Source organism: Taudactylus pleione, unplaced genomic scaffold (assembly GCF_031769625.1).
Source record: "Taudactylus pleione unplaced genomic scaffold, aTauple2 ptg000788l, whole genome shotgun sequence".
NCBI classification, from domain to species: Eukaryota; Metazoa; Chordata; class Amphibia; order Anura; family Myobatrachidae; genus Taudactylus; species Taudactylus pleione.
Genome location: NW_028285190.1, coordinates 311,589 through 328,157, shown reverse-complemented (window position 1 = coordinate 328,157; position 16,569 = coordinate 311,589). Strand labels below are relative to the sequence as shown.

Genomic DNA, 16,569 nt, shown 5'->3' with positions numbered 1-16,569 from the left:
GTCCAAAGGGTCGACCGGGTGAAAATGTTCCATTTGTACCAGTCGACCTTTTGACTGTGTAACATCTGGTGTCTGGAATGGGTATGAAGGCGGCTGACATTGAGGGTACACACTAGACGATGTGCCCGATGTGTTGTCCAATACGGCCGGAAGTGTGTACCCGGCATAACAAAGTGAATGAACATCAATGACAATAATGGTGAATAAAGAAGTTTATTTGTTTAATCAGTCACTTGATAAGCCATTGTAAACTGTGTGATCCAGTCTGATTTTTATCATCCAGAAAAATTGTCCAGTTGAATTGCAATCCCCTTTTACTATATAATTTCTGTTCTTTTAACTGCATGAATTACGCAAACCTATATATTGCATTTTTTTATGTCTATAAGAAACAAAGGGCCTAATTCAGACCCGCTCGCTAGATGCGATCGCTCGCATCCAGCGTGTGCACATTTTTCAAAGTGACGATATGGGAAGTGATCGCTCGCCAAGGCATAAACACACCCACTTTGGCTGTGCGAGCGATCGCTCTGTGTATGCAGACACCCATTAGCGTATGTTGAGACGCCCACTTGTGCACGTTTTCTCCAGGAAGTGTATTAAAACATTGGTACATTGAGCACCGTTGGAAGCTAATGCAGCGCTTGTGGTTGCCTTACCCTGCCGCAAGCACTGCGAGGACTTCAGTGTAATAAACAGGTATGTGACGTGTACTATGACGCTGCCTGTTAATTATATACGCCTTAAAAACAGCATTGGAACACCCAGGCACGCCTGCGTTCGCACCTCCACACCCCCTGTTATTAGTGTCCTACCCCTGTTACAACCCACAAGCGGCCTCTCCTGTCACTCTTTAACTGGACTGTCTTTACTGGGCGAGCAAGTGGCCTGCCATCCACTGTAAAGGCACACATCCACTACACAATTAAAATGATCGATTAAACGGTAACGTAATCGTTCATTAATCGTTCGCAAATCGTTCATTAAAATGTCTAAAACGACCAGCAAAGTGCGCTCCAGCGGGCAAACATGCTGAACAACCTGACTATAACGTCAGGTTGAGCATGTTCGGGGATGATTGATGAGCCTACACTGAGCGACTGCACATCACAGACTGACAAACGACTGCACTATTACAATGTGGTAATCAGTCGTTTTGAGGTCTGTTAGTGGACGTGTGCCTTAAGACTGCATAATGCGTACAAATTCTTTCCCTAGTTGCACACTCCATTTTATACTGGTTGAGAAAACGTAACAATCCACAATGTATGTATTATGTGATTTTGCAGACAGCTGTGATAGATATCTGATGGTGCTGGTGGCTCCTGTTTGCATAGGATATTTGTTGAAGAGCTGGTTTTGGCTCTGGTAGTGCCCATAACAAGGTCCATGGTTTGTTCTTCCCTGTCCTCTAAGGGAGGTTCTGTTTTTGTAAGGAAAATCCCACTTAAAGCTCTGCAAGCATCTGTCACTTTCTCTGAATTCCTTGAAGCAACGTCATTTGACATGAGTGTTTAAATCAATCACCGTTTTACACATACATTACAATATGAAGTGTATTTATTTTACTTCAACCCGTGTGGCCAAATGCCGAGAATAATCTGTCCTCGATGCTGCTGCCCGGCTCTTCTTCCTCTCCAAACGTACTGCTTCAGCCTCCACTCTCCTACAAGCCCTACACTGGCTCCCTTTCCCCTTCAGATTATAATTGTAATAATACTTCCGCTATGTGACTTGAGTAATTATTGGCCTGGTAGGCTTTATTCACTGAAGTCGTGGCCCTTTGATGGTGGACCTTGCTATGTATGGGATTAAAGCAGTTGCCCTATATGCAGAATGCCCTATATTTCATGTTTTTATTTATTTTGCTTTCTTTTTCGGGGTCCATAGACTCCACAGAAGTTACTTTGGGGTATGTGGTTGGAGTGATCCAGGCACCAAAATGTTACCAAGCTCTCAGCTCCCAGGATGCACTGGGTCATCCTCCATATATACCCTGCCCCTGGCTACAGGCAGTTAGTTTTTAGTTTGGTGTGCAGGAGTTCACCTTGCTGACAGTGGGATCGTGATAGCAGTCCCAAATAAGTTATTTATTTATTTTATTATGAGTAGCGGCCCGAGGCTGTGCTGCCTGCTCCGTCTTCCCCCGCTGCGGGGGCGCAGGTAAGGTGGTTCCCCGCGGCCGCTGACACGGGCAGCCACGTGGCAGCCCGTGCCTCTAGCGGTGGAGACTCGCTGGTGAACGCTGTAGTGAGGGGCCACCTGATAAGCTGCCTCCCACACTAGACCACTGGTACATGAGGGATCCCGACAGCCGAGGGATCAGTAAATGGTGGCGGTGATGTCAGTGTGCCGGGTGGATCCATACAGCAGAGGGGCAGTTCGCTCTCCACGGCGGCCCCTTCTCCCTCGACCCAGATGCTAGTCCAGATTCGAAGTTTCCTGCGTATTGGTTGCTCCTCCCAGCCTCCCTCTATATGAGTTGGCCAGAGACCACTCTCAGGTGCTCTCGGTGGCTGTGTTCTCAGGAGGTTGGGTTAGTCTCCCTGTATACCTCTCCTTCAGTGATCAGGTTATACAGACCTCAAATATCCTACTTGGCCTGAGGCTGTTCATAGTTGACTAGAGCTTATTGCTTATGTGTATATATTGTATATCATCTGCATTGCATGTGAATTGTGAAATCTGCTGTGTGAATTTGCCAAATGTGGTTAATGTTAGACGTCCTACCGCAGGACGGAGTGCATAGTGAGGCTAGCTACACACTAAAAGCATTGTATCCTAATGTAGCTTGTATAATGGTTCGGCAATACGGCTTAAGTGATTAATACCGTTTTTGAAAGTCTAGCTCAATGCTTCTCAAGTTCGGAACCTTAACAGTCCTTGTTTTCAAGGTATCCTCAGGAATAATTAGTACTACCTGTAGATCTACTGTGTTAGTCAATTGGCACACCTGTGCTTCAGCTAGATGATCTGGAAAACATGCACTGTTAGGGTTCCATGAGTACCGGGTTTGAGAAACACTAGAAGGTTATCTGTATAATTCTAATGTATTAATAGACTTTTCACTAGGTGTGAGAAGTAGAATTTTTCCTTTTTAAATTCTCATTTACACAATCTATACGGACAAAAATACATTTGACATTTTTTGATTGAATAATAAAGTAAATCTTGAATACACCAGTGTGAGACCCTGACATCACTCATATTGATGGGCGGACTACAGTCAGGGAGTTGGCGTGACCACAGTAGAGCAATTGGTCATCACCAAAGTACGATGAAATGGGAACGCCTATTGAGGATGTCCTGTAGACCTCATTGGGGGGATGGAAGGTGTATTGTGAATAGCTCTCCTGTGGGTGGATTTCTGACTACATTTATATGATACTGGCTGCGGCTTCGCCCAAGATGACATCACTTCTGTCAACATTTGTTTTATTTGAGTTCTATTGCTTTGCATAGGGCCCCTGGTGTGGGAGGGGTCCATGTGACCAGCAGCGCTATATACAGACTAGTGGCAGTAGCACCTTCACCCACCACTCACACCAATTTCACTGCCCTGTGTACTGACTGCTATGTAGCCTATCCTATTCACCCACACCAATGTCACTGTGTGTCCTGTGCACAGACTGCTATGTAGCCTATCCTATTCACCTACCACTCACACCTATGTCACTGTGTGCCCTGTGCACAGACTGCTATGTAGCCTATTCTATTCACCTACCACTCACACCAATGTCACTGTGTGCCCTGTGCACAGACTGCTATGTAGCCTATCCTATTCACCCACCACTCACACCAATGTCACTGCCCTGTGCACAGACTGCTATGTAGCCTATCCTATTCACCTACCTCTCACACCAATGTCACTGTGTGCTCTGTGCACAGACTGCTATGTAGCCTATCCTATTCACCCACCACTCACACCACTGTCACTGTGTGCTCTGTGCACAGACTGCTATGTAGCCTATCCTATTCACCTACCTCTCACACCACTGTCACTGTGTGCCCTGTGCACAGACTGCTATGTAACCTATCCTAATCACCCATCACTCACACCAATGTCACTGCCCTGTGCACAGACTGCTATGTAGCCTATCCTATTCACCCACCACTCACACCAATGTCTCTGCCCTGTGTACTGACTGCTATGTAGCCTATCCTATTCACCCACACCAATGTCACTGTGTGTCCTGTGCACAGACTGCTATGTAGCCTATCCTATTCACCTACCACTCACACCTATGTCTCTGCCCTGTGTACTGACTGCTATGTAGCCTATCCTATTCACCTACCTCTCACACCAATGTCACTGTGTGCTCTGTGCACAGACTGCTATGTAGCCTATCCTATTCACCCACCACTCACACCACTGTCACTGTGTGCTCTGTGCACAGACTGCTATGTAGCCTATCCTATTCACCTACCTCTCACACCACTGTCACTGTGTGCCCTGTGCACAGACTGCTATGTAACCTATCCTAATCACCCATCACTCACACCAATGTCACTGCCCTGTGCACAGACTGCTATGTAGCCTATCCTATTCACCCACCACTCACACCAATGTCTCTGCCCTGTGTACTGACTGCTATGTAGCCTATCCTATTCACCCACACCAATGTCACTGTGTGTCCTGTGCACAGACTGCTATGTAGCCTATCCTATTCACCTACCACTCACACCAATGTCACTGCCCTGTGCACTGACTGCTATGTAGCCTATCCTATTCACCTACCTCTCACACCAATGTCACTGTGTGCTCTGTGCACAGACTGCTATGTAGCCTATCCTATTCACCCACCACTCACACCACTGTCACTGTGTGCTCTGTGCACAGACTGCTATGTAGCCTATCCTATTCACCTACCTCTCACACCACTGTCACTGTGTGCCCTGTGCACAGACTGCTATGTAACCTATCCTAATCACCCATCACTCACACCAATGTCACTGCCCTGTGCACAGACTGCTATGTAGCCTATCCTATTCACCCACCACTCACACCAATGTCTCTGCCCTGTGTACTGACTGCTATGTAGCCTATCCTATTCACCCACACCAATGTCACTGTGTGTCCTGTGCACAGACTGCTATGTAGCCTATCCTATTCACCTACCACTCACACCTATGTCACTGTGTGCCCTGTGCACAGACTGCTATGTAGCCTATTCTATTCACCTACCACTCACACCAATGTCACTGTGTGCCCTGTGCACAGACTGCTATGTAGCCTATACTATTCACCTACCACTCACACCAATGTCACTGCCCTGTGCACAGACTGCTATGTAGCCTATCCTATTCACCTACCACTCACACCAATGTCACTGCCCTGTGCACAGACTGCTATGTAGCCTATTCTATTCACCCACCACTCGCACCACTGTCACTGTGTGCCCTGTGCAGACTGCTATGTAGCCTATCCTATTCACCCACCACTCACACCAATGTCACTGTGTGCCCTGTGCAGACTGCTATGTAGCCTATCCTATTCACCCACCACTCACACCAATGTCACTGTGTGCCCTGTGCAAAGACTATAGCCCATCCTATTCAAGTTAACGCATTGTAGATGTCAATGTACACAATCCGACAATGTAAAGCACATTATTTCTAGGAGATTTCACTACAACGTGATGCTGTTTTCATGAAAATCGGTTCAGTTGTTTTTGCGCCGACTTGGAAAAACAGATAAACACAACGGTCTTATAATAATAATAGTATAGATTAGTACTTTTACTGGTGCAAAGTTTTATGGTAAAAGTAAACTGTTCTTCTGTATTCACCATTCTTGGACCTGCTACCTACTCATGGTGGGTTTGTCCAAAAACCAAGTCATCAGTGAGATAGTTGGTTGTCAATTTACTTTTTATTTATTTTAGGTTATTAGTGATCCGTTAGCCTTTCCTAATGTGCTATTTACAGCAAAAACACGTGAATGGATCGCGGTGCATTAAGAAAAATGCATGCTAATGAAACACTCCCGACCGCAAGTAAAGACCTGGAATTTGCTGGTGTATTTTAGGTAATCCGGGGTCACATCCCCAATGTGTGTACTTGCGGCTAAGTGAATGTTAACATATTGTTAGTGAAAAAAAATATGCCAATGGAGTCATTGAAAACAGTGTGTTTTTTACTTTTAGACCAGTTTACTTGCTTTATATTAGTGCTAAATATACTAGTAAAATGCATGTAATCAACACCACATTGCATATTAGGCCTCAAATAAGCTGTTGGTTGCTGTTACACATCTGCCTATCTCTGTCACAAACAGTTTCTGTAGAAATATTGTTTGATGTGAAGAGCCATCTAGTGGTATTCTAGGAATATGAGCACACAGGATGCCAACGTCTTTTGTGGGATCACTGGAATATTAGGTTCCTCAAGAGAGTTGCTCAACTAGTATTTCGGACCATGTGATTCAGAAAGATGTTCCTTTTTTTTTTATCCCAGTCATGCTCCGTCCTCTATTGAGCTGATCTCACTGTTTCCCAAGCAGATCTATGGTATTGCTATTGTTTTTAATTGGACTCATTCACGTGCGATGTGGCCTAAGCTGGACTATTAGGGATGCACAACAGACCCGGCCCTTCCTTATCCCAAGTCTCTGCAGTGCAGTGGAAAGGACAGGCACAGGATTAAAAATATTGATTCCATTCACGGTGTTTGAATTTATGCCTCTTGGAAAGACTGATGCACTAATACATGGAGCATCACGTTCTGCTGAGGTGTTAGGACTTCACACTGCATACCTAGATGATAGAATAATTCTTAGCAACTTCTTGGAGGAACACCTTGAAAGCTTTTATCAGGGTGCTCACCCTGATACAAGAATTAAGATTGACTATGTAAGATTCTAACACATGCATGATGGGCTTTACAGATGTGATTTTCATAGGTACCTGGTTGGAAGCGGAAAAATTAGGCATAAACCAGCCAAAGTAGGGTAAATCTGCAACTGGCTTCAAACCTGTTACTGTAGCAAATGTTTACCGCAGTATAAAACAATTACCAAGCTTTCTGATTGACCCTGTGCGTGCAGGTCTTCATACACCTAAAAGCACTTGCACAGCTTCTGATGTTGTCAGTCCTGGAATTTTAGAGGACTGGTAGCAGTATTGAACTGAGTAGCGGATTATGAGCAACTAGCAACCCCTTCTTGTATCTCTTTGAAACACCTGGATCTGTGGAAGATCTAGAATGATTAACCATAAAATTAAAACCACCTGGCTAAAGTTGTGTAGTTTCCCATTGTGCCCTCAAAACAGCTCTGACCCGTCGAGGCATGGACAACACCACTGAAGGTGTCCTGTGATATCTGGCATCAAGCGGTTGCCAGCAGATTCTATGTCCTGGAAGTTGCCAGGTGGGGCCTCCATGGCTCAGACTTTTTTTTCCAGCACATCCCAAAGATGCTGGATTGTATTGGGGAATTTGGAGAACTTGGTCATGTTCCTCAAACCATATCCTGCTGAAATAGGCCACTGCCATCAGGGAATATTGTTGCTATAAAGCGGTGTACTTGGTCTGCAACAATGTTTAGGTAGGTGTTACGTGTCAAAGTAACTTCCATGTGGATGCCAGGACCCAAGGTTTCCCAGCAGAGCATCACACTGCCTCCGCCGGCTTGTCGTCTTGACATAGTGCGTCCTAGTGCCATCTCCTCCCCGGGTAAACGACACACATGCACCTGGCCAGCCACATGGTTTAAAAAAAAAAAAAAAGTGATTCCTCAGAAAAGACCACCATCTTCCATTGCTACATGTTCCAGTTCTGACACTCCTGTGCCCATTATAGAAAGGGGTCAGCATGGGTACTCTCACCGTACTGCAGCTACGCAGCAAGTTGCAATGCCCTGTGTGTTCCTGGCACCTTTCTATTTTAGCCAGCATCAACTTTTTCATCACTTTGTGCTACAGTAGCTCTTCTGTGGGATAGGACCAGACGGGCTAGCCTTCGCTCCCCACGCACATCAATGAGTCTTGGGCACCCATGACTCTTCCTTGAACCACTTTTGGTAGGTACTAACCACTGCATATTGGGAACACCCCACAAGATCTGCCATTTTGGGCATGCTCTGACCCAGCCATCAAACCATCACAATTTGGCCCTTGTCAAAGTCGTTCAGATCTTTACGCTTGCCAATTTTTTCTGCTTCCAAGACATCAATTTGAAGAACTGATTGTTCACTTGCTGCCTAATATATCCCACCTCTTGACAGGTCCCATTGTAACGAGATAATCATAATATTCACTTCACCAGACAGTGGTTTTAATGTTATGACTGATGGGTGTTTGCTACCATTAAAAGAACAGCCCACCCATTGTAATAGGCCCTTAAGAAGCTTTAGTCCTACCTCTGATTACTGAAAACTCATGACCATTACTGTCCATATCCTGCTTAGTTGGAACTATCGAGTGCCAGCGACAATTGATGACTACTAAGCAGTTTAGACAAGCAAGCATTTAACTTGCTATCTTCCACTAAAGTTTTTGATTACGGGGATGCTGATGGTCTCTGCCAGCAAGAAAATTGGCTGATAACCAGCGTCGGCTCCTTACCTGTCTGGCCAAGGAATCTGCACTTCATAGTCTGCAGTCTATGCAGCCCTTTCCTCCCTGCCATCCCGGTGATTGACAGCTAATGTCACCAGAAGGCGGGCTTAAGGCAAGCGACCTCTAGGGGCGTAGCCTAAAAGATGGGCGAGGCTTAAGCCCAGAGCTGCTAGCTGGCTTTAAGGGGTTGCATGAGCTGCAGTCCATAGAATCAGAAGGAGTGCTTCCAATGAGAAGTCACTACGCTGAGGGTGGTGGATTCTACTTGGGTGTTGCAGTCCTGCAGCCCTTAGGTAAAATCCGCCACAGGTGGTAGCCCAGGCTCTGATCCTCATGTGGCCTGCACATCACCACTTACGAGGCAAAAAGGCAATCTGGACTCTGATATATAGAAAGTGGAGCACCATGGCCAGAACGGACCAGGCATTAATAATAAAGGTTAAGCCCGGTTGAAGCCGCCTCGTCAGGAAGATTGTCAGTGGCACTTCTCCTGTATTTCTTAAATATTACCTTGTTGGGTTTTATGTGTAGTTATGTTTTAACCTCTTTATTACATTTAGTTAACCTCAGGGAGTCTGCAGCTCTCTCATTGGAAGTGTTCCCATTAATCTCATGGACTACTCTCCTACCAACTACAACCTTTACAGGAACCGGAACTTTGTGCATTAGCGTTTGGTAAACCGAAAACACCAGTTGATAGGGAGCCTGAATAGCCACAAAATTAATTTAGTGATGGAGGCATTGTCATGTCCCTTTTGGTAAAAAAAAAAAATTACTGTACATTTTACTATCAGGGGGTCTGTGAGGACCAACACACCAGGGAACTAAGTCACCAACTGAAGTTGTCGGCAATACTCCATTTAGCACATGTAATACCGCCAGTAGGAGACTTGCGGGGAGATTTATTAAGCTTTCTAAAGGGTGGAGAAAGTACACATATCATATTATAGAATGCTCTTGATAAATGCTAGTAATAAGCGGATTAATTGGGAATGGGTATTAAATACCGGCGCTGAATAGGTTCAAATCCCGACGCCGGAAGCCTGATCAGTGAACATCCCGACAGGGGCAGGTAAGTACCCTAACCCTTCCCCTCCTCTCCCCCCTAACCCTAACCCTCCCTTAGGTTTGCCTAAACTCCCTTGGGGCGTTCCTAACCCTAAACTCCCCCTGGTGGTGCCTAACCTTAACCCCGGCTTCACGCAACCTAAACCAAACACCCCCCCACCCACCCCGGACTGTGCCTAACCCTAGCCTCCCCCTGGTGGTGACTAATTTCAACCTCCCAGAGGGGTGCCTAACCCTAATTTCCCCCGGGAGTCCCTGAACCTAACCCAGAGGCATCACTTACCTCCATGGCACCTGGTGCGGCAGGAGTAGCTGTATTGCGCCCAAAAGGGGGAGTGGCTTCGTTACCGCCTCCCATTCTCTGCACACAGTGGCTTCCCCAGCTCTCCTGCAGGTGGTGGGGCAGCCCACATCTCTCCCTGCCTCCTCCATGTCACAGTGACACCATCCCATGGAGTGACACCAAAAAAGCAGAGCAGCTCTGCTATTTTGGTGTCACCCCCCTCGGATGGTGTCACACAGTGTGGCCCGCACCCCCCTAGTGACCTAACCCCCCCAGGCTAACGCTGATACTTACCCGGATCCTTTGTTCTGGATTCCAGCGGTCGGGATGCCGACGCTGGTATCCTGAGAGCGGCTACAGCATTTTGCCAGGCGGCAATATTCCGGTGTCGGTATATCGGCGGTCGGCATATTAACTACATCCCGATTAGTTGCTATGGGCACCGTCTCCACTTGTTCCCTTCTCCACTCTTCAGAAGGCTTGATACATCTCCCCCATGGTGTGTGACACTGCACAATATATTGTATTCTGATCCAACACTTCTGTTATTCTGGCAGCTCTAGTCACAAGTTTGTATAGTTTGATTTAATTGATTCGTCAATTGGCTATAAAAACGAGGTTCAGTTGATTTATAGTAAATGATAATGAATTGACTGATGGTAAAACCTTATTCCTGCCCTGCACTGCTCAGTCGGATCTGTCCGCAAATGATTGCTCAGTGTCGGCACAAGCCTGTGTCTTTCCTTTAAAAACCCCAGTGAGTCTGTCTCAGATGGCTGCCATGTAAATAGATTAACCCCCGGAAGACCCTTCTTTATTAAGGGGGAGTTGATTTGCCTTTATTCCACAAGAAATTGACCTTTGATCGGTAAATGTAACCGAAGTGACTAACAATTTCTTGTAGATGTATATAGGGCTCAGTTTGAAATAACATTTGCAAGCGAATGACATTCCCTCAAAGAGCCACTGTCTGCAGTGGATACTGAGAATCTGACATTCTGTGACATCCTACCTATTTCAGAAATGTGTGTGTGTGTGTGTGGCAGTTGAGAGTAGTCCGACATTCCAAGAATGTGGTGATGTTGGAGCGCTGCCTTCCAGATGATTGTCAGATGTTATAAGAGAAATTGTAACCATTAATGGAGCGTACACACGGTCAGATTTGTCAGACTTGTCAGATTTGTCAGATGAACGACTGAACGATTAAACGATTTGAACGATTTGGACGATTTGACCAAAGTTTTGAACGATTTGGACGATTTGAACGATTGAACGATTTTTACCTGCATTAAAATGAATGGAATCGTCCAAGTCTGACTGCAAACCCATCAGATGTCAGATATCGTTATCTGACAAACGGGAACGCGCATCGTTGATCGTCCATCGTTCAGGCATGTCAGATATGAACGATTTTTCATCAGATATGAACGACTGAACGATTTTTAAATCGTTATCGTCCATATCTGAAGAAAAAATCTGATCGTGTGTATGCACCATAAGTATTGCAAGTGTTTGGGTGTCCATAATATTTATAGTTCAGGGAACAATGTTCAAAAAGACAAAACGAATAATGATTCCAACCTTATGTGAGGCGAAGTAGCTGTACTGGAATTAACTTAAGCTCGTGGTGGCTGCTATAGAATAGATGGATGAAAGAGAACTCTTAATATCTGGAAAGTGACTCATGAGGTAATGTGGACAGGTGTGTACCTTCAAAGGAGACCCGTCATCACTTTTACCAAAAAGCCTTAGGTTACAACCACCACAGTTAATTTTTTTCTTATACTTTGTAAAGAGTCCAACTATTCAGTAATGTTCCCAGTAACTTGGTGCATAATTCTTCCTGATTAAGAAATCCATTGAAATCTGATACTAATTAGTGGACATAAGTCTGCCCAAGCTAACAAATCAATTTGGTATCTAAAATTACAGTAGAACACACTGTTTGGATGAGAACACGGGAATGCATAAAGAAACCTTCATTTTGCAAACTGAACGTTTTATCAAATAATTAGCCATTACTCATGGGTCAATTGACTCCTACACTAATAAAAATATGGATACAGTAGTTAACCCCAAATTATTCTGCAATAGAGTGAAGTATTTGTCCTGTCCTGGCTAGCACTCTGTACTGACCCAGTCCCTGAGGATTGTGAATAAAGACCATGACGTGATATTTGAGAAGATAATTAGTAGATAATTGTTTGCAAGTGACAGCCCTCATACGGGTCACATGCTGCCCTCCTGGCTAGCGTAATCTCCTCTCTTTTGGTCTCTTCCGAACCAATCTAGTGACCGGGTAAGTGCAGTGACTTTACACTGCCTATGTTGCAAATTATCCTTTTTATTGTATATTCGTTAATATTAATATTTATGCAGCACTGGGTAAAGTGAGGTCGTCTCACCAGTATTTTGCCTTAATCATTGGATAATAAAATGTCTTGGCAATGCAAACAAATTCTGTTGATACCCAAATGTCAGTGTTCAGGTAAAGCCGGGTACACACTGATAGCTACAGTGCCTTGCAAAAGTATTCACCCCCTTTGCATTTTTCTTGTTTTGTTGGCTCACAACCTGAAATTAAAATGGATTGTGTGAAGGTGTGCTTCATTTCATTCACAGAACATGCCTACAACTGTGAAGTTTTGATTTTTTTTATATTGTGAATCAAACAACATTTAGGACATCATAACAGAAACTTCAGCATGCATAATTATTCACCCCCTTAAGTCAGTACTTTGTCGAACCACCTTTGGCGGCAATTACAGTTGCAAGTCGCTTTGGATAAGTCTCTATGAGCTTGCCACATCTTGCCCCTGGGATTTTTGCCCATTCCTCAAGGCAAAACTGCTCCAGCTCCTTCATGTTGGATGGTTTCCACTTGTGAAAAGAAAGCTTCAAGTCTGACCACAGATTCTCAAAGGGATTGAGATCTGGGCTTTGACTAGGCTTTCGAACACATTTAAAAGTTTCCCCTTAAACCACACGAGTGTTGCTTTAGCAGTATGCTTCGGGTCATTGTCCTGCTGGAAGGTGAACCTCCGTCCCAATCTTAAATCACAGGCAGACCGAAACAGGTTTATTTAGGGGTGTGATATGTATTACATGGCCGGCGGTTCAATCCCCGACAGCGGCTACCCGACAGCGCTGGAAATCCCGATCGTCCTAAAGGTAAGTATCAACTAACCTAACCCTCCTTAGGGGTGCCTAACCTCCCCCCCTGTGCCTAACCCTAACCCCCCCCCTTCCCCACTGCCTAATACATCCCGTAATTTAGCACCATCCATCTTTTCCTCGACTCGAAACAGTTTCCCATTCCCTGCTGCTGAAAAACATCCCCACAGCATGATGCTGCCACCACCATGTTTCACTGTGGGGATGGTGTTCTTGGGGTGATGGGATGTGTTGGGTTTGCGCCAGACATAGCGTTTTCCTTGATGGCCGAAAAGTTACATTTTAGTCTCATCTGACCAGATCACCTTCCTCCATACATTTGGGGAGTCGCCCATATGCCTCTTGGCAAACTCAAATTGTGTCTTCTTATTTTTATCACTAAGTAATGGCTTTTTTCTGGCCACTCTTCCATAAAGCCCAGCTCTATGGAATGTACGGCCTATTGTGGTCACATGCACAGATAGACCAGTCTCTGCTGTGGAACTCTGCAGCTCCTTCACGGTTACCTTTGGTCTCTGTTCTGCCTCTCTGATTAATGCCCTCCTTGCCCGGTGTGTGAGTTTTGGTGGGCGGACCTCTCTTGGCAGGTTTGTTGTGGTACCATGTTCTTTCCATTAGATGATGATGGATTTGATGGTGCTCCGGGGATCATCAAAGATTTGGATATTTTTTTATAACCCAACCCAGAATTGTACTTCTCAACACCTTTGTCCCTGACTTGTTTGGAGAGCTCCATGGTCTTCATGGTGTGATGCCTCTTGCTTACTGGTGTTGCAGCCTCTGGGGCCTTTCAGAAAAGGTGTGTTTATACTGACAAATCATGTGACACTTAAGCTGCATACACACGGGACGATTTTCCTGAACGATATTAACTATATCGTTCAATGGTAAATCGCTCATTTCTACTTCAGGGTCCATAGGGTATCCACAGGATACCTTGGGGGTATAGGTGTGACGTCAGTCATCGGGCACCATAGAGTTAAGCTTTCAGCCTCCCAGGATGCACTAGGGTCCCCCTCCTATACCCCGCCCCCGAGCCAAGGCACCTCAGTTTCATTTGGTGCCCGGCCGGAGTCAGGTGCACCTGTTGGAGTGGGGGCTAGAAGAGCCCCTGAAGCTTTTTCTTCATGCAGCTGTGGCTGCACATCTGGATGAACAGCATGGACAGTCAGTCCTGACGTCCATGCTGTCTTCCCTACACCCCCGCCGGTACCAAAACGCCGGTACCGATCCGGGGATGCTGGTGAGCGTCTGGGGTCACCGCTAGCGGTGACCCCAGATGTTCCGGACCATGGCCGGATTCAAGGGGGACAGCAGGTAAGCAGCGGGGTCCCGCGGTGGGTCCCCGCTGTTACATGGTCCAGAGTCCCCAGGCAGGGGGCTCCCTGGGGAATGGCTGCAGCGTGGAGCCAGGTAAGAACCTGCGCTTCCACTACCCCCCTGGGACAGCGGACTGCAGCAGAGCGGTAGCGCTGCGGCGTCCCGGGGGTTAAATGCATGCCAGGGGAGCGCGCCTTCCCTGTCTCACAGCCGGCGCCTCCCCCGCTGCACACAGCCCTCTCTGCTCATTGCCGACTGGTCCTGTAGCAGCGCTCCTCCCCCAGGCCAGCCTCCTCTCTGCTCCTCGGCGGCCATCTTTCCAACGCATGGTGAACGCTGCTGGAAGCACTGGACGGAAGCATCGTGGTCTGGGTCCCCCCGCATACCTCTCCTCCGATTTGGGTCAGGTCTGTGTATGCTGCGCTGTGTCCTACCAGGCCCTGTGTCTGCGTAGTTGAGTGATCAGCGCTGTTAGTGCAGGAATTGATTTTTCTTTGCATTGTATGTGACTGTGCTAGCGCTGCTGCCTGTAACTTTTCTTCTAACTGTCAGCTTTATTACTGTCCCTGTCCTTTCTGCTAAGCCCTTGCGGTGCGGTGCTGCAGGGTGGTCTCTCGCCTATTTAATATATAATTGGTGAGAGGGGTCACATACTTGGTGCCATCATGTCTGAAAGTGATTTTCCTCTCCGGCTACAGTGTACTACGTGTAAAGTACCGTTAGCGGAGGGGGAGGGTAGCGCGGAGGGCCTCTGCCGGCAGTGTTTGTCTATGGCGCGGCCTATTACGGTTACAGCACCGGTACAGGAGCCGCCCTGGGCTTGTTTCGCTCAGGCGCTTACAACCTTAGTGTGCCAGTTAGCTCCGCAGCCTGCGTTTACGCCGATGGGTTTGTCCCAGCAGTCAGTGGTGTCGTCACCCATGCAGGGTTTCCCACGACAATTGGTGGTACCCCACAGTCTCCCTATTTCCCCGCTCCCGGTTTCTCAGGAGCCGGCGTGGGTTAACTCCCTGATGAGTTCTGTACAGCACTTGTCGGATGTGTTGCAAGGGGAGTCTGTGATGCGGCCACATAAACGGCCGGTGGCGTCTCTGTCGGCTCCTTATGAGGATGACGAGGGGACATCTGATGTTGGGGAGATTCTGGATCCTTACGATCAGGAACCTCTCCATACTAAGGACGCTGACGCTAAGTCCAAGGTATATATTCCTGGACTTATTCGGGCAGTCCGCACAGCCTTGGTGATTGAGGACGAAGTTCCCCCAGCGGATAAATCCAAGTATGCCTTTTTTAAGGATGTGAAGGGCGATGCCACAGTCTTTCCTCTTTCGGATCAATTAGTGGACCATTTAGAGGAGGCGTGGAAACAGCCTGGCAAAAGATACCAGCCGCAGAGGCGCCTGGCAGTGGCTTATCCGTTCGCGGATAATTATTTTGCAAAGTTGGAATCCCCTCCACAAGTGGATTCTCACGTGACTGTCTTGTCCGTAGTGCCACATTGCCGATGCCATCCATGTCCTCCCTTAAGGATGCTACGGACCGCAAGGTGGAGATCTGCCTGAAGTCCGCTTATTCCCTTGCGGGGGGGGCAGCACGGCCGGCTATGGCCATTTGCTGGGTTGCCAGAGCGATGGAGCGCTGGGCGGATTCATTAGAGGCGTCTTATGATTCCGACTGTCCGGCCGAACAGGCGGAGTTGATTGGTAATCTCCGTGATTCGGCCACTTATATCAACGAGGCGGCCTTAGACATTAGTACTCTGGTGTCTAGAATTTCTTCAGCAGCGGTGGCTGCTCGTCGCACCTTGTGGCTGCGATCCTGGAAGGCGGATGCAGATTCTAAAAAGGGTTTGGAGGAGTTGCCATTTACCGGAGAAGTTCTCTTCGGTCCGGATCTGAACAAGATTGTGGCCACGCTGGCGGCAGCCAAATCGGCTTGTCTCCCGTCGGCCGCTGCTCCTTCTGGTTCTGGACCATCGTCCTTTTGGTCTTATAGGGCCCAGGGCAGGCCCAAACCATAGTCTTTTCCTCGACAGGCTGGCCCTAAGAAATCGGCCAAGCCCCGGAAGCAGGCATGGAGTACCAGACGTCCGGCCCCTCAGTCAGATGACAAGCCTGACGGTCCGGGCCTCCCTTTGGGGGATCCCAAAGTGGAAGCCCGCCTGCT

General features: G+C 47.1%; 1 protein-coding gene across 4 annotated transcripts in view; it reads left to right on the top strand.

The window, feature by feature from the left end:
* The window catches only part of ARHGAP21 (Rho GTPase activating protein 21), a 194,878-nt gene that overhangs the window by 74,761 nt on the left and 103,548 nt on the right, over positions 1 to 16,569 (top strand). The gene's annotated exons all lie outside the window — the stretch shown is intronic.